This window comes from Nyctereutes procyonoides, unplaced genomic scaffold (assembly GCF_905146905.1).
Source record: "Nyctereutes procyonoides isolate TBG_1078 unplaced genomic scaffold, NYPRO_anot_genome, whole genome shotgun sequence".
Taxonomy (NCBI): domain Eukaryota; kingdom Metazoa; phylum Chordata; class Mammalia; order Carnivora; family Canidae; genus Nyctereutes; species Nyctereutes procyonoides.
In genome coordinates this window covers 2,414,278-2,434,151 of record NW_026575128.1, presented here as the reverse complement: position 1 = coordinate 2,434,151, position 19,874 = coordinate 2,414,278, and the positions used below count along the sequence as shown (strand labels likewise).

At 52.6% G+C, this 19,874-nt stretch overlaps 1 protein-coding gene across 1 annotated transcript in view; it reads right to left on the bottom strand.

Annotated features, from left to right (window-relative positions):
- RIMS3 (regulating synaptic membrane exocytosis 3) overlaps positions 1 to 19,636 on the bottom strand; it is a 41,836-nt gene extending 22,200 nt beyond the window's left edge. The window contains exons 1-2 of the mRNA XM_055342124.1: positions 19,383 to 19,636; positions 2,921 to 3,097 (exon numbers count right to left, since the gene is read on the bottom strand). The gene's annotated coding sequence lies outside the window, so the exon portion shown is untranslated. The remainder of the gene's footprint in view (positions 1 to 2,920; positions 3,098 to 19,382) is intronic.
- Positions 19,637 to 19,874: the final 238 nt, after the last annotated feature.

Here is a 19,874-nt window from a genome sequence, read left to right as displayed (position 1 = left end):
TTTGCTCTTTAAAGTATTTCTACTAAGTGTGTGGTAATCTCTATGCCACATAATCTCTATGTCTCAGGATGAGAAACTTGAGTCTCTGAAAAGTCAAGGCCTTACCCATCCTACTCAGCTAAGATATTGTAGCACCTGGACTCACACCTAGGTCTCCTTTTCCCAAGAAGATGCAGACATAGGGGCACCTAGGTGGTTCAGTCGGTTAAGCATCCTACTCTGGGTTTTGCCTTAGGTCATATCTCAGAGTCATGGGATGGAGCTCCGAGTTCTCAGGCTCCCACCTCAGCAGGGAGTCTGCTTGAGATTCTCTCTTCCTCTGCCCTTCCCCCTACTTGCACACTCTTGCAGGTTCACATGTGTTCTCTCTCTCAAAATAAAGAAAATCTTAAAAAAAAAAAAAAAAAGGATGTAGACAAACTCAGCAGCTCCTGCCCCTCCAACCCAGAGCTCACTCAAAGGTGTGGGCCCATCCCTCCCATTCAGCCCTTGCCCTGAGTCTCTGGTTCTTTGGGAAAAAAAAAAAAAAGATCTCTGATGAGAAAAACCTCTCTGGCCCAGGTTTTCACAGCTGGCATGAGCATGTGAGGGGCAGAAGGAACCCTACCCAGACCACAGCTGGAGAAGTAAGTGCTTCCCCAGCGAAGCCTACAGGAAGCTCAAGGGTACCACTCCCAAAGCTGAGCAGGGAGGAAGGCATGGGACAAAATTCCTGACCCCTCCAACCCAGGGGCTCATGTTTCCTCATGAATAATGAATGACATTGACAAGCAGATGGTTTGACATCCGGGACTCAGCACCATCTGGAGCCACTTTCTCATCTTTAACCACCCAGGGATCACCCAGAGGGCCTGGTGAGCTGATGAATGCTTCAGAGGGTCCTGCCAGATAGGCCACCCCCAAGGGGACAGGAAAAGTGGACCCAAGGTCTTGAGGCCTGACCCCTAGTACAAGAGTGCTGGATTGGGTGGCGTGAGAGAAGTAAGAATCAGGAAGTGGGATTAGAATGTATACAGACTCCTTGTGTCACTTTCTCTGGGCCTTGGTTTCCTTACCTGTGTGTAAAACAAAGAAGTTGCATTAGGTGATCTCTAGAAGCCCTTTAACTAGATAGCAGAGCCTGTGAACATATACTGCATTGGCAGGCTCAGAATTGGGGCTCCAGTTGCTTCTCTGACAGCTGGCCTAGCTCCAGAGGAGTTAAGACAAAGAGACAGAGGGACATCTGGTTCAGTAGTTGAGTGTCTGCCTTCAGCTCAGGGTGTGATCCTGGGGTCCTGGGATCGAGGCCCGCATCGGGCTCCCTGCAGGGAGCCTGCTTCTCTCTCTGCCTGTGTCTCTAGTTCTCTCTGTGTGTCTCTCATGAATAAATAAATAAAATCTTAAAAAAAAAAAAAAAAAGGACAAAGAGACAGAGCTGGCCACCTGGTCACTATGAGGAGGACGTCCTACTCACAGTGACTCCTGAGCCATGACACTATAGAGATGGGAAAGGAGCAGCAGGCAGAAATGGGGGAGTGGGGAGCAGCCAGCAAGGCACAGAACCCAGCACCTCATAGACTGGTAGCTCTGAAGGATTGTTAAATGAACTACCTCCTTCCTACAGAAGTCATCTCAATAATTCCCTGCCTCTGAGCATGGCTGTCCCTTTGCCAGCCCAGTTCATGGCTCCCCAAGGAAGGGAACACTTCCTCACCAGGTCATGGGGACCTCACTCTAGAGTTCTCTCGATGACTCCCATCTACTGCCACAGCAGCATCTACTACTATGGCTCAGATTTCCTCTCCTGGGACAAGGACTACTATTCCCACTCCTGCCAAAGCTCCGTGCCAGCAGAGACCCTCCAAGGTCCTCAAGGAAGGAAACTACTGTTTTCTTTCCAGGTGTGGATATTTGGCCTCTACCCTGGAGTCTCAGTACCCTAGCCCTCTGAACCATCTCTTGAATCCTAACAATAGGGGTCTCAGGGCTCTGCCGGGCTACCCAGGCCCCTTGGTCCCTTTGACCATGTGTCTAACCAGATCATAAGCCTTTTTTGAAAGTCAATGAGGCGTTCTGAAAGCCCAAGATAAACCTAGCTACCCACCCTTCTTCTAACAGAAGAAACCAAGAAATCTGTCAGAGGGTGATAGACTGGAAGATCCCCCCACAGTAGACATCACTAATCCATCTCTTTCCCATCAAGGCCAGATTTAACCTCAGAATCCCTCTCAACATAGCTCTAGTACCAACTGGTGAGAATTGGCTCATGATTTAAAATAGATTTGCGAAAATAAATAAATAAATAAATAAATAAATAAATAAATAAACAAACAAATAAATAAATAAAATAAAATAGATTTGCTGGGCAGCCCAGGTGGCTTAGCAGTTTAGCGCCACCTTCAGCCCAGGACGTGATCCTGGAGACCCTGGGCTCCCTGCATGGAGCCTGCTTCTCCCTCTGCCTATGTCTCTGCCTCTGTGTGTGTGTGTGTCTCTCGTGAATAAATAAATAAAATCTTAAAAATAAAATAGATTTGCCAATCCTATTCCATCCCAAGTCTTTCATTTTACAGAGTGAGAACCCAAAGCCCAGGATGGGAAAGAGACACACCCAGGGTCACACAAAAAGTTGGTGACAAAACCAAAGCTCCAACTCAAGCCTCATAATTCTCAGATCCCACATCGCCTGGTAGGTGCTTCCTCCCCACTTTTTTTTTAAAGATTTTATTTATTTATTCATGAGACACACACAGAGAGAGAGAGAGAGAGAGAGAGAGAGAGAGAGAGAGACATAGGCAGGAGGAGAAGCAGGCTCCATGCAGGGAGCCCGACGTGGGACTTGATCCTGGGACTCCAGGATCATGCCCTGGGCTGAAGGCGGTGCTGAACCGCTGTCAGGCTGCCCTTCCTCCCCACTTTGAAGAAAACCCAAACTCACTGAACTGATGAATCTGAGCGTGGTGTTCCACATCACAGGGGGCTGTGCCCCTCCCAACAGCACACCCCTAGGGCATTTACACGAGGCTTTAGGTCACTTCTGTCCAGACACCAGTTTCCAAGAAAGGAGGCAAAGGCAGTCAGGGTAGGTCCCACAAGGAGATGATGTGATAAGAATCTGAAAGGAAAGAGGGAAGTTTAGAGGAAGGGCTAGTGAAAACATCTGTCCTTAAGAGGTTCCAGTAGCTTGTGGAGTAAAAAGACTTTGGGGATAGTTGTGTGATGCTGAGCCAATCATTTAAACTCTCTGATTCTGTTTCCTACTTTGTAAAATTGTCCCAGCTCCTGGGTCCTCTAATCTTCCTGTTGGCACCTTAATGTCAAACTGCTGTTGCTGAAGCCCCCCCACAACTTTAAGGGTTTTAAGACATAAGGGACACATGGAGGTCCAAGTGCTAAGGAGCTCTAGACCCTATCCTTCCTTCCTCAGTCCTCCCCGACTAATGGGGTCTGTGTCCCTGCCCAGTATGTGTATGTGGGTAGGGGGGACTGGGGGGGGACTCCTGGCTCCACCCCTAGCCATATGACCCTAAGCAAGTCATTCAGCTTCCCTGAATTTCCATCTCTTCTTCTATGAGATGAGTCTACTTGCCACCTGGACCCAGCTGCACTCTCCAGTCTGGACTGGGTGTCAGATGGGATAATGAAGAACAGGAAAACACTGTGATTAAAAACAGAGGTTGTTTTTGTTTTGGTCTTTTTGAGACAGACAGACTTGGTTCAAAACCTAGATCTGTCACTTAACAAGCTGTATGACCCAGGGAAATTTCCTTAACAAACCCCTCAAGCCTACTGCTCCTCATCTCTAGAGTGGGGATAATAATGCCTGTCTTAGATGAAATGTTGCAAAATAAGCATCGGTATAGTACTAACTGTTCAGTTGGGCAACAACTCCACTATTACTGCTCATACCGGTGCCTTTGTGAAGGACTGCACAGGTGTTAATGCTTATTGGTCTGGATTGCACACCAGGTGCAGCCACTTCATGGGAAGGCTCAGAATCCAAAATCACCTCTCACTCCAGCCCGGGCTGCTTCTACGCAGAGCCCGGGATGGCATGGGATCTGTGCCTCTCAGCCGAGGTGAGAAGCTGGCATGTAAAGCTATACTCATCTCTCCCAGCATCTCAGCTCCTGGTCCCTCACTGGATGCGGGTCTGGCATTTGAGACCCCTGACCCAACCTTAATCCAGCACCAAGGCTGCCCACCACATCTCCCACACCAATCTGGGCCCATGCCAGACGCCAGTGTCTGCATCCACAGAAGGGGAGAAGGGTTCTCTTTTTTCCAGCATTTCCTTTCCCTCCTCAGGAAAAGATGGGTAGGTGACAGGGCTGGCACACGGTGGGGGAGGTAGGCTGGGCCAAGGGAGCATCCCCAGCTTGCATGCGGAGCACCAGGCCAGCTTCCTTCCTGATTACGTGACCTTTGTCTCTCCCAAGCCAGACTCACACACACAACACTATATACACACAGGGGAAAAACGTAGGGCACTCAATTTCAAATGTATGACCACACACCATACAGACCCAGACAGATGATATACCCGTAAAGACATAATCACATGCGTACACAGATATGCACATGCACCCCCAAGACAAAGGCACACAGAAGCAGTCAAACTGACAGTCACTGGCGTTTGCAGACTCATATATGTGTACACACTCACACACACTAATACACACACCCCTCTCCTTGGCCTCTGCCCAGCCCAGAGAGGCGGGAAGAGCCCATCCCTTCAGGGGGCAGGGAAGTGGGAAGTATCTTACCTGGATCGTGGGTTCCCTTGGCTGAGGCATGCACACCAGCTCTGAGCAGCCGCTCGTGTGAGCTTGAATACACACACACTCATCCCCGCTCCAGCCCCCAGTACCACTCTCCTGGCCCCCATCCCTGCAGGCCGGACAAAAGAGCTCCTCAGTGAGGTTTGTGGTGAGGAGATGAGAAGGCTGGCAGGGAGCAGCTGCTGTCACCATGGCTACCGAGCTGACCCACTTCTTCTCCACCCAGCCTGGCCCACCCAGCCTAGGCAAGGGAGGACAAGCAGCTTGGGGCAGGGTGGGGGGCCCTCTCCCATCACACACAGTAAAGAGGTGGCCCTCTGAGGGTGTAGTAAGGGATGGATTGAGGGCCAATTTGGTTCCTGGATAGAAAGGCAAGAGCCATTCTTTGAGGGGATCAAAGTACTAAGAAGATGGCCCCTGCTAAACCTAGCCCCTGGCCTCCCTCAGCATCTGCCTCAGGGACCTACGTGGGTCATGCACTTGCCCTGAACACATTCTCAGACACAGTCCTCATGACAGAGCAGAGGGTGGGGTGGCCAAGCCCAAATCTGTGTCCCCAACTCCAAGGACTCAGGACACCGAAGGGAAAGAGAGACCCAGAGCCGTTGAACTCTGTGTCCTGCTCAGATCAAGGCTGCTGAGGGCAGGGCTTGTCCTCCCCACTTGTACTAGGGGCTGCTGGAGGCATGGTCATGCCTTCATTCCTCAGACAGGGCTGCCATGTATCTTCTCTCAGCCAGGAGACTCCTGAGGACATGGCTGAGTGTCTTCCCTCCGAACTGGGGATATAGAGGAACCATACAGCCTTCAGACAGCTCAGTTTTGTGAGATTGCTCACAAAGAAGAAAGAACCACTCCTGCATGACAGCTACCCATAGCTCCTCATTTCCTCCAGGATAAAGTAAAATCCCCTCACACCAAGGCCCATAAGCCGAGTGACTCAGCTCATCCCATGCCCCTGCCCTTCTGTATTCCAGCTGCACTTGCCTTTTTCTCATTCCTCAAAAGTACCCTTTGTCTCTTGTCTGCCTGGAATGCTCTTCTCCAGCCCATCCCCACCTTCATGTACTGAAGCCCCGTATTTATCTGTTGTGCCACCTTTGCCTGGCTAATCCCTACTTGTTGCTCCGTCCCAGGTGGAATGTCATTTTCTAGGAGAGTCTTCCCAGGCAAAGTGAGTCCCCTGGTCATGCTCTCCCAGAGTCTGTTCTGTCCCTGCCTGGTATGTGAATTGTGTCCCCCGTGCCAAAAGATATGTTGAGATAGTAACCCCAGTACCTCAGAATATGACCTTGTTTGGAATAGGGTCATTGCAGATGTGATTAGTTAAGTTGAGGTCATGCTGGAGTTGGGTGGTCCCTAATCTAATATGACTGGTGTCCTTATAAGAATACAGCTACACAGAGAGAATGCCATGTGATGATGTAGGCAGAGTCTGGAGTGAGCAGCAACAAATTAAAGAATGCCAAGGATTGCCAGCTGTCACCAGAAGTGAAGAGAGAGCCATGGAACAGCATTTCCCTCAGAAGGAATCAATCCTGCCAACACCTTGATCTTGGACCTTTAGCCTCCAGAACTATGAGAGAATACATTTCTGTGTTTTAGGGAACCCAATTCGTGGTACTTTGTTAGAGCTCCCCTAGAAAGCTCATATACTGCTATTCCTAATTTGTTCAGTGCTTGTCTCCCACACCCCAGCCCCTGGCTGTGAGCTGCCAAAAAATAGACACCATGTCTTCTTCACCCTGAACCGCCAGTGCCTGGCATAGGTCTGGCCCACAGTAGGGCTCTGTAAAACTGTTGAATGAATGAATGATGATCTCAAACAAATATTAAATTAACAGTATTTATAGTTGGATAGTAGAATGGTGAGTCATTTTTATTTTCTTCATGTGACATATTGTGTTTTTCTAAGTTTCCACTTCAGAAACTATATTGATGTTATCATAAAGAAAAACTAAAATACATATTTTTCTTTTCAAGACATACATTAAAATGACAACCATTTCCACCAATACATGTTTTGTGAAGAGGAAGAAGTTCTGCTATATGCTTGATAACTACTTTTTCATTGATTAATTGATTCCTTCTTGTGTCGCTAGAGTGCTTTCTGGAGTCAGATTTATAGAGCCTGAGCTCCTGGGCCCTTGGGAGGAGTAGATTCCAGGTGAGAGGGATCTAAGCAATGTATGCATACTTCTCAGCCATCTACCCCTTCCCGTAGCTTGTAGGATCTGGCCAGATGTGGTACCTGTCACCTGATGGGAGCTGCTAGACTTGGCGCTTGAGAACATCACCAGCTCTGGTTGAAGACCATTCCCAAACAAGCAAAATCCTACCCTTAATGAATGTACCCTCAAACTTGAATATTTACACAAATCACTTGGGGATCTTGTTGAAATTCAGATTTTAGGGATCCCTGGGTGGCTCAGCGGTTTCGCGCGCCTGCCTTTGGCCTAGGGCATGATCCTGGAGTTCTGGGATCGAGTCCCACATCAGGCTCCTTGCATAGAGCCTGCTTCTGCCTGTGTCTCTGCCTCTCCCTCTCTGTATTTCTCATGAATAAATAAATAAAATCTTAAAAAAGATAAACTTAAAAAAAAAGAAATGCATATTTCAGTCCCATGGGTCCCAGGTGGAACCTGAGACTGCAATTTTTTTTAAATTTTTATTTACTTAGGATAGTCAGAGAGAGAGAGAGAGAGAGAGAGAGGCAGAGACACAGGCAGAGGGAGAAGCAGGCTCCATGCACCGGGAGCCCGATGTGGGATTCGATCCCGGGTCTCCAGGATCGCGCCCTGGGCCAAAGGCAGGCGCCAAACCGCTGCGCCACCCAGGGATCCCCTGAGACTGCAGTTTTAACAAGGTCTCAGGCAATACCCCACTGTTGCTGGTCTATTCTGGTTGTTCTGTAAGAGTGAATGCTTCAGGATAGGGAGACCAGAAAAGGCACATTGGGAAGTGCATTGCAGAGTACCTCACCTCAAAAGATAGGTGGGATTTAGAGAGGTAGAGGTGGCAGGGAAGAGATGGGAACTGCCTGGGAAGGTCCAGGGAGAAAGTACTTTGTTCACAGGATAGTGAATAGAGCAGTGCACTTGGAACAGGAGGCAGGTACAGTTGTGGAAGGGAGGGCTAGAAAGGTAGGCTAGGAACAGCCAATGAAGGGCTCTGAATGCAGGGTTAAGAAGCTTGGCTTTAATCCTGTAGGGAGTGAAATCTGACATGACTTAGATGCAATGTTTTACAGAGATCAATCTGACACTGAGTGCAGAATCAGAAGAAAGCCTGACAGAAGGAAGAACAGTCAAAGGCAGATAAGAAGGCTGCATTGCTTCAGCTAATGGAGATAGGAAGAGGGAAGGGGTGGCCAGGAATCACGAGAAGGCTTGGGGGGTTGCTTGTTGTTAGCGACGGGACAAAGTCGGGGAGAGGAAAAAACAGAATCTAAAGTGACTTATATGAAGGGTGGAGACTAAGAAGCACCATCAGCAAAGCTTGAGGTCCCAGAGGAAAGCACTGGCTTAAGGGGAAGATAAGTCCCATCTTAGATGTGATGAGTCTGACATAATACTGCAACTCCCACATAGAGGCGTTGGGCAGGTAAGCAGATTCAGTAGAGCTCAGGAGAGCACTGTGACTAGGCAGGATTTGGATGCATACCCTGAAGGGAAAAGTGGGGTATGGAGAGGAAAGAGAATGCCCAGAGGGGAGTACAGAGTGAGCAAAGGGTGAGCGGTAATACTCACAGCTAGGGGTAAGAGGAAAATAGAATCCATTGAAGCAGGGAGAATTAGCATAGAAGGCAGAGAAGACACCATGAGTATACAGATGGCCAACCTGGAGGCCCTACCATACCACTTTGGTGACATCAAAACCAAGCAAAGGCCTGCCCAGCCAAGGATGCAGGAGGGCAAGTGAAGCCCGGGCTCAAAAAAAAAAAAAAAAAAAAAAAAAAAAAAAAAAAAAAAAAAGAGCGCTGCTTGAATGGAAAGCAGGATTTGAATTGGTGGAGAAGAGGATTGGATTCCCTGGAGTAGGTCTGGACTTTAGCAGGATCCCGGGGGGGGGGGGGGGGGGCTGAGGCTCCAAAGCACTTATTTCAGTTCAGCCCAAACACAGAAAGGACGATCCCCTAGCTTGCAAACACACATACATGACATGTGCACACCTCAGAACCTACTGACCTCCCAGGGCAGAGCAGAGAAGGTGGGAGTAGAGGTCTTCGGAGCAAAACCTTATTGCCGCGAAGCGCATAATTTATCACCCAACTAGGGCTCTTTTGAGAGTGAGCGGAGACGCTGACCCACCATCACACCGGGACCACAGGTGTACATTACGGCTGTCCCAGGCAAACCCAGCCCTATCGTTACTCTAGCCCTGGGGGATACTGGGTCCCCAAAATGCCCGTTTGTTCCCTGTTCCCCTTCCTAGGAGGGGTGGCGGGATTGAGTCGCAGGCCCTAGGTACAGGCAAGCTCATGCTCCGAGGCAGGGGCCCGGCGGAGGATGTTGGTGGATGGGGAGCTCCGGCTCCCCCCACCCCCGGCAGCACCACGGACAGCGACCGGCCAGCTCGCTCCCCGCCCCCCGCCCCCCGCCCGCTGCGCCAGGGCCGCCGGGGGCCTGATCAATATTCCACAGGGGGAAGGGGCTCGGGTTACCAGCCGGAAGGCGCCACCCGCCCTGGGGACCCTCCCCGGGAGCCCAGCACACGCCGCCCCTCCTCCCCCGGCTCCGACAGCACCGCCCGCGGGTGCGCTCCCATGCCCCGCCCGCTCCAGCCCCGGGCCCCTCCCGGGGCGCAGGGACCCGCAGCCGCACCGCACAGCCAGACGCGCGCTGTCCAAAGCCGGCGACTACACAGGCCAACAGGCGCACACCACACCCAGCAGCCAGCCGCCCAGACACCCGGCACACACGAAATGCCTCGCAGACACACACCGCATGGAGAGGAGTCCACCGCAGACCCACCTGCACGCACAGACACCCTGCCACACTTGCACAAACCCACATGCTGCACAAAAACTCCCGCAGGGAAGCTCAGGTATATGCCACGAAATACATTCACTACAGACACACACATCACACGCTGTGTGTGCACACACACATATTGAGTGCCTCAGACATATCGCCCAGATATAAACTTTTATCATCATCATCATCTCTCTCTCTCTCTCTCTCTCTCTCTCTCTCACACACACACACACACACACACACACACACACTGTACACCTTCACAGAGACCCTCAGGCATTCACCATGGATACAGAAGCACATGCCTCACACTACCCAGGCCCCCCACCCTCCTGGAGCCCAGGGCTGCCCTCCCACTGTGGACATGGGACTGGGGAAGAGACAGGCAGGACTTCTATCCCTCCTGACTGGCCCTGGTGTTGAGTCCTCTGGATAAATTCTGTGTGTATTGAGGTGTCTGAGGGTTGCTGCCCAATCCCCAGGGGCAGACAGCAGCAGCACAAAGGGGTGGGAAGGGGGAAGCAGGGGAGAGGGGACCTTTGAGATCTCAAAGCCTCCCGGGCTTTGCTGTCCCGGGGCTCCAAGCTCTGGGGCATGAGGCTCCAGGGATGGCCCTGCCCTCACCTGCAGCTCCCACAGCCTCTGTACGCCCTGGGACTCCCACCCTCAGGGGGCCCTGAGGTTTGTGTTGTGCGTGGGGACCAGGAGAACTGTAGAGTTTGCAGCTCCTGCTCTTCCCAGGAGTGCCCAAGAGCTGTCTCACAGATAAGGGCACGTGCTAACCCCATCCTGGAGCCTCTCTCTCCAGCAGGGTTGGGTAGAGTGGCACAAATTCTCCTGCCTACAGAATAATCATGGTAAGATTTTCTGAAAGAAATCTAAGACGGGGCACGAGGTGAGGAGAGGAAGCAGGCTGGCAGAGCAGGAAGGGATTCCCAGATTTTCCAGGCAGGGGGAAGGGCACTTCAATATTATCTAGGCCAACAGGCCATGTCCCGATGTCCCCATATCTCTTCCCCATTGTGCATTATCCACATAACACTGTGTGCCCCCTCAACGATTTCTGCCAAATCTCCTTTCTCTGCACTACTCCTTATTTATAGTCTTGAAATTGACACTTTTAACTTACATACATTTACTGTAAATAGAAACTTTGTGTTACTACTACAAATGCAAAGGCTATTATTGCTTTTTTTAAAAAAATTTAAGATTTTATTTGAGAGAGAGAGAAAGAGAAAGAAAGCGCGAGCAGGGGGAGAGGGAGGGGGAGAAGCAGACTCCCCACTGAGTGGGGAGCCCGATGCGGGGCTCCACCCCAGGACCCCAGGATCATGACTTGAGCCAAAGGCAGATGCGTAACCGACTGAGCCACCCAGGCACCCCTATTATTGCTTTTAGCAAATAGAAAATGATGGTAAAATAAATACGGTAAAAGCCAACTGTAATATTAAATTTTAGCTACATGGAGTTGCCAGTAAGACCTCTTCATTATAAAGGGAAGGGCAGCAGTGTTGGTAAGTTGTTAAAGACACACTGGCACTTTCTCCCTGGGACAACCTTGGACTTGACAGAGTTGAAAGGGAACCAACTTTCTTACCACATGAGCCAATTCTACATAGTGACAGGTCCACGAGCCGCTGAAAGTCACCTCAGGTCTTGCGGAAGGTGCTACTCCCCACAGTGAGGAGCTCGAGGCTTGCCCGCCTCCTGTAGGAGCTTGGGCACAGTGGCTAGCTGGAGCCTCGATGCCAAGGTCCATTCTGGTAATAACAATCCTTAGATATTGCTCAATTTTTTCCTATTTATAAATTGGCCTTACAGCCACCCTCTAGTATGAGCTACACAGTAGGAATTATCATCCCCATTTCTTTTTTTTTAAATTTTTTATTTATTTATTTATGATAGTCACACAGAGAGAGAGAGAGGCAGAGACACAGGCAGAGGGAGAAGCAGGCTCCATGCACCGGAAGCCCGATGTGGGATTCGATCCCGGGTCTCCAGGATCGCGTCCCGGGCCAAAGGCAGGCGCCAAACCGCTGCGCCACCCAGGGATCCCCATCATCCCCATTTCTGAATGAGAAAACAGAGGCTCTGAAAGATTAAGAGATTTGTTCAGAGTCACATAGCTACACAGGATAGGTCCTCAACTCCCGCCCAGATGCCTTTTCTAAGCTACCTGCCTCCATCTGTTCCCATCACTGGGGGAGCTCTTGTTCTAGGCTGGCCCCTTGCTAGGCAGTGGGGAGTAGAGGTAAAATGATAAACTTGCATCTGCCTATGAGGCCCTCACAACCCCCAAAGGCAAACAGGCAAGTAAGAGCTTTTACTCTAGAGTTATATTGTTGTGTGTTCCTAATCTAATAATGGCACCTCTCTGAACCTCAGTTTCTTTGTCTGTAAAATGGGGATAATAATAGTACCTGTTATATGGGGCATAAGGATTCGATGGAATAATGCATGCGCATAGAGTCTGGCACAGAGTAAAGACTGAAAACCACTTATTACTAGGGAAGTACAAAGAATAGAATTAATTCGGGTAAAAAATGGCTGCTGGGGGATCCCTGGGTGGCGCAGCGGTTTAGCGCCTGCCTTTGGCCCAGTGCGCGATCCTGGAGACCCAGGATCGAATCCCACGTCAGGCTCCCGGTGCATGGAGCCTGCTTCTCCCTCTGCCTATGTCTCTGCCTCTCTCTCTCATTCTGTGTGACTATCATAAATAAAAAAAAAATTAAAAAAAAAGAAAAAAAAAAAAAAAAAAATGGCTGCTGGGATGGGTAGGCATGGCATGGTCCTTCACTGAGGAAACGATATGAGTTCCATCTTAGAGAATGAATAGGATTTGGAGAAGGAGAACTATCCTGTCTGCTCAAGCCCTCCTCTTCCTTCTCTGCCCACTCCAAAGAGAAGTGAGAAAACTGAGGGTGTCACCTTCCAATCTCTCTGCTCTGGCCTTTGAATGACGACAGACAAGCTCTTCAGAGCCTGCCCTGGGCGTTGCTGCCTCAGGAAAGCCTCCCACTTTAAGTCACAATGCCTGGGCAGTCTTCTCCACCTGCCATCCATGGAAGGTTGGGGGCCAGGTGCACCCTGGCCCTCCAAGGATCCTAGCAGATGTCTTTTAACGGACTTGCTCAGACAACAAAGACCCTCCCTACCACCACCCTTCTCCAAGGGGGTCAAGATCGAGGTGGGCCCGTCTGACTTTGAGAGCCTTCCCAGCAGGTTCAGTTGATTGGACCTGACCCACTCAGAGCCAATCAGATCCTGTCATACAAGTTCCGACCTGGATCTGTCAGACCCCTCTGAATGCGGTGGTGAGTTAGGACACAAGACAGCAACTATTAGGTGGTCCAGGATCTGGTAAAGCAAAGAAAACCTAGTCTGCGGAGAAAGAAAGGTAAAGGCGGCCAGCAAGGTGGTGCAGAAAGCAGCTGCTTCAATTTCTCCCCGCCTACAGGTCCTGCCTCCCAAAAGCTAACAATCTTTCTGCCCCTCCATTCTCAGGAATCCCTTGTGACCTGGTATTAAACCCTTCTTTATTACTAAGTGGGTTTCTATATACAAGCAAAGACCTAATTAAGACAGAGGAGAAGCTGGGAGCTAGAAGCACAAAGATGAACAATCCTGGGGCAGGGCTGGAATCAGTGGGCCCGCACTGGATGAGCTCAGCTCAACTGGAAATAAGGTAGAGATGTAGACTCTGTACAGATGTGGCCAAATATGTGGTTAACACCACCCAGGAAGGGCCAGGAGGGTCCTTGGGAGCTTTGCAACAAAGCTGGTAGCTGAGCCAGCTCTGTAGAGTGAAGGACATTCTCCAGGGGGACAAAGCAGGGGCAGGGAGGCATTACAGGTAGAGGGAACAGCAAGTGCAGAGCCACAGGGGCACAAAACAGCCTGATGTGTTAGAGGAACTGCCAGAAGTTCAAAGTGTGTGTTGGGGGCGGGGAAGGTGGAGCAGAGAAGACGAAGCTGGAGAGGCAGTTGGGTACGGATCACAGGATCACAAAGGACTTTGAATTCCATGCTAAGAAGTTGAGGCCTTTCTTGTCAGCAATAGGGAGCTATTGAAGTATTTTAAGTAGCAGGGGGTGACAGGGTCAGTTCTGTGTTTTAGAAAGATGGCCCTGGGGCCACAGGAAGAAAGGACTGGAGAAGGCAGGCCTGAAGGCAGGGAGGCCAGTTAGGACGCTGCAACAATGATTCATCTGTTCCTTTCATCCACCGAACAGCTCATGGTGTACCTACTGTGTGCTGGGGCTAGGCAAAACAGGACTCCTGACCCCACGGAGTTCACAGGCTAGTGAGAAAGAGAAAGAAGGAAGAAGCAATTCAAGTGTGATGAGTGTCATGAAGAAGTACCAGGTCCTACGGAGGAGGGCGGTGTTTCGTTTCTGGTTTTTAGGCTTCACTGTGGAAATGATGTTCGAGCTGGTATCTCTCTGAAAGCTCAGTAGGAGTTAACAAGACACCAGGAGGAGGAGTGCATTCCAGGATGAAGGAGCATGTGTGAAAGTCCTGCCACTGAGAGAGGGAGAATGGTAGCAGATGAGAGAAAAAGGTGGGCAAGGACCAGATCACACAGGGCCTCGTGGACTGCGTCAGAGTCTGGCATTTGTTCCAAGAAGCCTGGAAGGGTCTTACACAGGGAGATGATACAATCAAACGTTTATCTTTAGAAGATCACTCTGGCTGCAGTGTGAAAAATGAAATAAAGTGGGGCAAGAAGAGAAACACAAGGAGCCCACTCTAGGCTCCTGGACTCTAGGCTGTCGCTGTGGTCCAGGTGGGAGCCGAGGGTGGACTGGAAAGGGGCGGTGGGCAGGGAGAGAGATACAGGAGAGCTAACACGACTTGCTGAGGACGCCTGTGGGATGTGGGGGTGAGGGAGAGGGAGGTGTCCAGGAGAACTTCCAGCTTTCCAGCTTGAGCAAGTGGGTGGATGGTGGCAGCAGAGATGAGCTGGAGATGCTGGAGGCAGAGCAGGTGCCGGCAGGCGGAGCTGGGGACCTGGGGACCTGGGTTTGGACCCCAGGCTGATTGTGAGACAGCTAAATGTGGCCCAGGAAGCAGTTACACCCGCAGGGCCTGAGCCTAGAAGAGACCGCTCAAGTCCAGAGAGTGGTGAGATTACCTGGCTGAGGAGGGGGAGGAGGAGGAAGAGCAGTGGGCAGTGAAATGAGAAGGAGAGGTGGGGGGAGTCCTGGTGGCAGCAGGGCCTGGGGACAGAGTGATTAGAAGCTCTGAGTTTGGCAAATCAGAACCATGAGATCCAAAGGTTAATTCCTTCAGCCCCAGGAGGCACCAGGCTTTGGCTCCACCTTTCCTGGCCAAGCCTCTGGCCTCAGCACTGACACTTTCCAGCTGAGACAGCCCTCCCTCCCCCACAGCACCTCTTTCTCCTCTGAGCACACAGCTCAGGGGGCCCCTCCTCCTCAGGAAGACTTCCTTGGTCCCAGCATGCACTGTGCTGTCCAACAACCTGGGTTTGAATCCCAGTTCCGCTACTTGATAGCTGTGTGACTTGGGCCAAGAAATTTAACCTCACCTCCCTCATCTATATAACGGAAATAATAATAGTATCTACTTCATAGGGTTGTTTGAGGGTGAGTATATAAAGTACTTAGCAGAGAACCTAGCACACAGTAAGCACTAAATAAATGTTACTATTATTAACATCCCGCCCACCTTGGGACAGTTAGTCATGCCCTCCACCTTGTACCTCCTCCACTGCGGAACTATTTGCAGGTCTGTGTCTCTCCCTGCCTCTTCCTACCCCTACCCAATTTGTGGGGCTACATAATATGCAGGGCCCAGTGCTAAATGAAAATGTGGGACCCCTTGTGCAAAATTAGGCATTTCAAGATGGTGACAGCAGGACCCCGAACATGGGGTCCTAACCCAGGGCTCTGTGCAGCCACAGACTCCTGAAACCAGCCTTGTCCCTGCCCCCACCCAGCTCTGGGCCTGGCCTGGAGTAGGTGTCAGCCCCAAGCAACAGATAAAAATGCCAACTGACATGGAGATAGGGTTTTATAATTTCCATCTGGAATTTCATTTTATCTTTCCCATAGAAATAACATCAACTCAGTTTTATAGTTGACGACACTGAGGGTTAGAGATGGGGTGTGCCTTGCCAGACGTCAAACCACCTCATGAACTGCAGAGCTGGGATGTGAACAGAGGCCAGCCTGGTGCCAAAGCCTTGCCTCTTGCTCTCTGGCTCCTGGGGGAGGTAGGGAGAACCTGTCCCCAAGGGGTGAACTTTGTCAACAAGGCCCAGAGAGAGGGAGCTGGAGGGACTGGGACCGGCCCCCTCCCTCCTGGGGTGAGCCACATAAACAACCAGCTCCCTGGGCACCAGGGCCGGCTACAAGCTACCCAAGGAAGGGGGTGTGAGAGGGCAAAAGGTCACTCGGAGAAGGTTTTGCCTGAAGGCCACAGACCCTAGCCCACACTCCCTGGAAATGAAACCCTGACTTCTCAGCTTCAAGGTCTTTAGGGGCTGCCATTGGCCTCAGATAGCTCCTAAGCCTTGAGGATCCTACTGACCAGGAAGGTCTGGCCTCTGGCACCTATGCACCCTCTCTCCTCTCTCCTCCACAGCTGCCCTCTCCCACCATACCAGGCCCCTCCCACCATCATCCAGGCCTGAGCACACAAGGCTCCCTCCCCTAATCCCTGCTTCTTTGCCCTCCTCAACGCTTTGTTGCCCTAGGCTCCCTGAATCCTTCCTTTCAACACACCAACACAGGTGCCCTGGGCCATCCTGGGCTAGGATGCAGGCTCCATGGAGGCAGGGTTGCTTGGCTCACGGAGCTCTCGGTATGTCAGGTGTCTGAATGCATCCCCCTGCAACAGAGGCAGGAGGGTCCTGCACCCCTTCTCCCCTTCTCTCCACTCCTCTTTCATCTTGAGCTCCAAACGGGAGAAGCCCAAACTTGCAATGGGAAGAGAATCACCATATAGTATGCACCCTCCACCTGCCAAGCCCTGGGCTGGGTGCTGTACATCTGGTCACTGCATCTAATCCCCAAGCACCTTCCAGATGAGGGTGGGGCAGTAGGAGTATATATTATTCCTATGTTCCAGAGGAGTCTGAGATCACTTGCCTGAAGTGGCAACAGAGCCTGGTGGTGGAGAATTCAGGATTTGAACCCAGGTCTGGCTGAGACCCAGATACCTGGTGTCCTCTCTGCCCCTGTGACTGTTCGCAGCCAGCTCACTTCCAACCAGGGAGCAACTGTTTCTCACCCGGGCCTTCAGTTCACACACATCCAAAGCAGCTCAGCTTCTCTGTCAGGTCAGCAAAACCCTAGTGCAGAAGGCAGCTCCACTGTCAGTGAGAGCCAGTGTGAAGTCACCCCTCCCCTGGGTCAACAAAATGACAGCGTAGTAGAAATGCCCCCCGCCCCTCATCAAACACTAATGGGGGAGACACTCCCCATGTCAGCAAAATGCTGGTACAAGAGGTATACCCTGGACCCCAAGTCAGCAAAAAGCCAATGTGAGAGATACTTCCCCATCACTCTCCACCTGGGGCCCAAGACATGGGCTAGGGGTGCACAGAGTCCTCCAAGGTAGAGCTCCTGGGGTGGGCTAGGGGGAAGCAGTGGGGCTAGGGCTGCTGCTGCCTGGGGGAGGAGGCTGCAGCCAGGGAGCGGGCAGACTGGGGTGAGAGTTCTCACATGGCACTAATGAAATCAACCACCAGCCTGCCCCCCCTTCCCCAGGGACCCTCCAGGCTCCAGCTGATGCAATGCCCAGGCCAGATAATTGTTTTCTTCCCTCCTTAAAGGGCCAGCTGCTTTTGCAGCTGCAGACATCACCCAGACCCCCCCGAGAGACCCCACAGAGCTAAGCACCTGGTTTAGGGGTAGGGGGAGCCCAGAAAGTAGTGGCTTGGCCCCAGGCTCTGCAGAGGAAAATCCAATTAAGGTCCGGGACCAGAAATGTCTGTGAGCAAGGAGGGAGACATGAGAGTTAAGACAGAGACAGCGCCTGGCCCACAACCACATGCCCCAAGGGAAAGGAACCTGGTCCCTGGCTGGGTCCTCAGCACCTGGCTTCTGCTTGCCTGTCCCGTCAAGTCCTTGACGCAGGGGTTGCTAGTGAGTTCAGCAGTTCTCTTCTGAGCTTCCCTGAGTGCCAGGCACTGTGCGAAGCAGCTCAGATCCACCATTTCATTCACTCCTCCCAGCAGAGCTGGAAGGTGGGTCTGTCTTACCAAAGAAGTTCCTAGACGGGAAGTGATTCCCTCAATAGGACCCAGTCAGAAAGTGGCAGAGCCTGGGTTTGAAGTCAAGTTTGCCTTCAGACCCTGCAGAGGGTTGAGTAAGTGTCAAACCCTAGGGCTGGAGGTCCCTAAGCCAGGCAGCCTGGCACTGAGGGCAGGAAGGGGGTCTCTGGGCCCTGAACAGGTTCAGAAGGGCATAGTGCTTGGCTTAAGCACTGATTTCATGAACCCCTTCCCCAATTCCCCCCCAACCAGAGAATGTCCCAGTAGGCTGCCCACATGTCCCCAGGGACAGTTGGCAGCTGCCTGATTACGGACTAATTGGTGGCTGGCAGCAACTGTGGGGGCTGGCTGGTTAACCCCCTGGTGACCAGGCCTAGCCCAGAAAGGCCCTCTTCCCTGACATTTCAGGCCCCAAACCCAAGGACCCAAGACTTAAAAAGGCATCATAGGCAGAGGACAGGACCAAAGGAGCATCAGCCTTCCTCTTCATACCCAGACAACACCCTTGGGTCTAGGGATAGACACTGACGTTCACCCAGGCTCTCTAGCCCCAAAGGGGCAGTGCCAGTCAGCACCCCTTGTTCTCTGGCCTTGGGTATGGCATTGCTTACTCCATTCAAGACCACAGGAGCTATGGGGCCCTCCCTGGGTTTCCAGGCCCAGGATACTGGGAACAAACCCACTCTTCTGGCCTGGGGTACCTAGAGAAGGTGATGTGGCCATGGGTCCAGACAGCCTGGAGGCCAGCCAGTGAAGTTGCCTGAATGAAAGGGTCTCCAGGTTGTCCACCAAGAGTCCTGCCATGCCTCCCTGAAACCTGGGCTCCCCACCATGGATTGACCAATTGTCTTTCCCAGCTTCTCCAAAGCCCCTCTTCCTATCCTAGGGCTGGAGTGAGTACCACCCCTTTTCTTTCATGGGCTGGGGGGGGGGGGCGGAATGGGGGTCCGCTGGGCACCACAATGGTATTTCATTGGGAGGAAAGAGTGGCTGCTTCTCAACCAGGGCACAGGCAGGAGGGAGAAAGCAGGCTGCCTTCCAGCTCCCTTTCCAGGAGAGATTTTAAGCACTTTCCAAAAATGCCATGCGAGGCAATGCTGTTGAAGACCAGGGCCCCAGGTGCTCTGAGAATCAGCAAAGAACTCAAGACTCTGGGGTCCCCTACCCCATTTTCCAGGCTTCCTCAAACACCCCGCGTTCCCCTCTCCTACCTTGGCCCCCACCCCAGAGCCATCACACACACTCTGCTCATCCTCCCAGCCCCCGCCTCCCCCAGACCCCGCACGCTCACATCCCTACGTGGCGCCTCACGGCCGGAACCCCCTCCCCCCGCCGGTGGTCCCCCGGACCGCCGCAGCCCCCTCCCCACGTCCACTCCCAGGCGAGCAAGGCCTACCGACTCACCCGGAGGTGGGGCCAGGGTCCAGACAGGGAGGGGTCTCCGCCGGGCGAGGCGGCTCCGCAAGGCGGGGCAGGTGCTGCCCCGGGGACCCCGCCCCGCGGACCCGGCGGTGGGCGCGGCCCGGTCCCAGGCGGGCGGCGGACTCCGAGGGCGTGGGGGCGCGGGGCGGGGAGGGGCGGCGAAAGAGGCTCACGGGGGCATCGCCCGCCACCGGGCCGGGCAGCTCCGCTCCGCCCGCCTGCGCTGCCGGCTCCGCAGCCGCCACGGTTCCCAGCCGCCGCCGGGTGCAAAGCCCAAGCCCCGGCCGGCGGGAGGCGAAGAGGGAGGCGGGGCCTGGCGGGGGCGGGGCCTCGGCCCGGCGGGTGGGGCCAGGGGCGGGGCCTCGGGCGGTGGGCGGGGCCTCGGGCGGTGGGCGGGACCCAGGGGAACGGATCCAGCCTGGGTTTGCCCGGTTGCAGGCGACCCCTTAAGCTAACGAGACCTGAGACCGGACG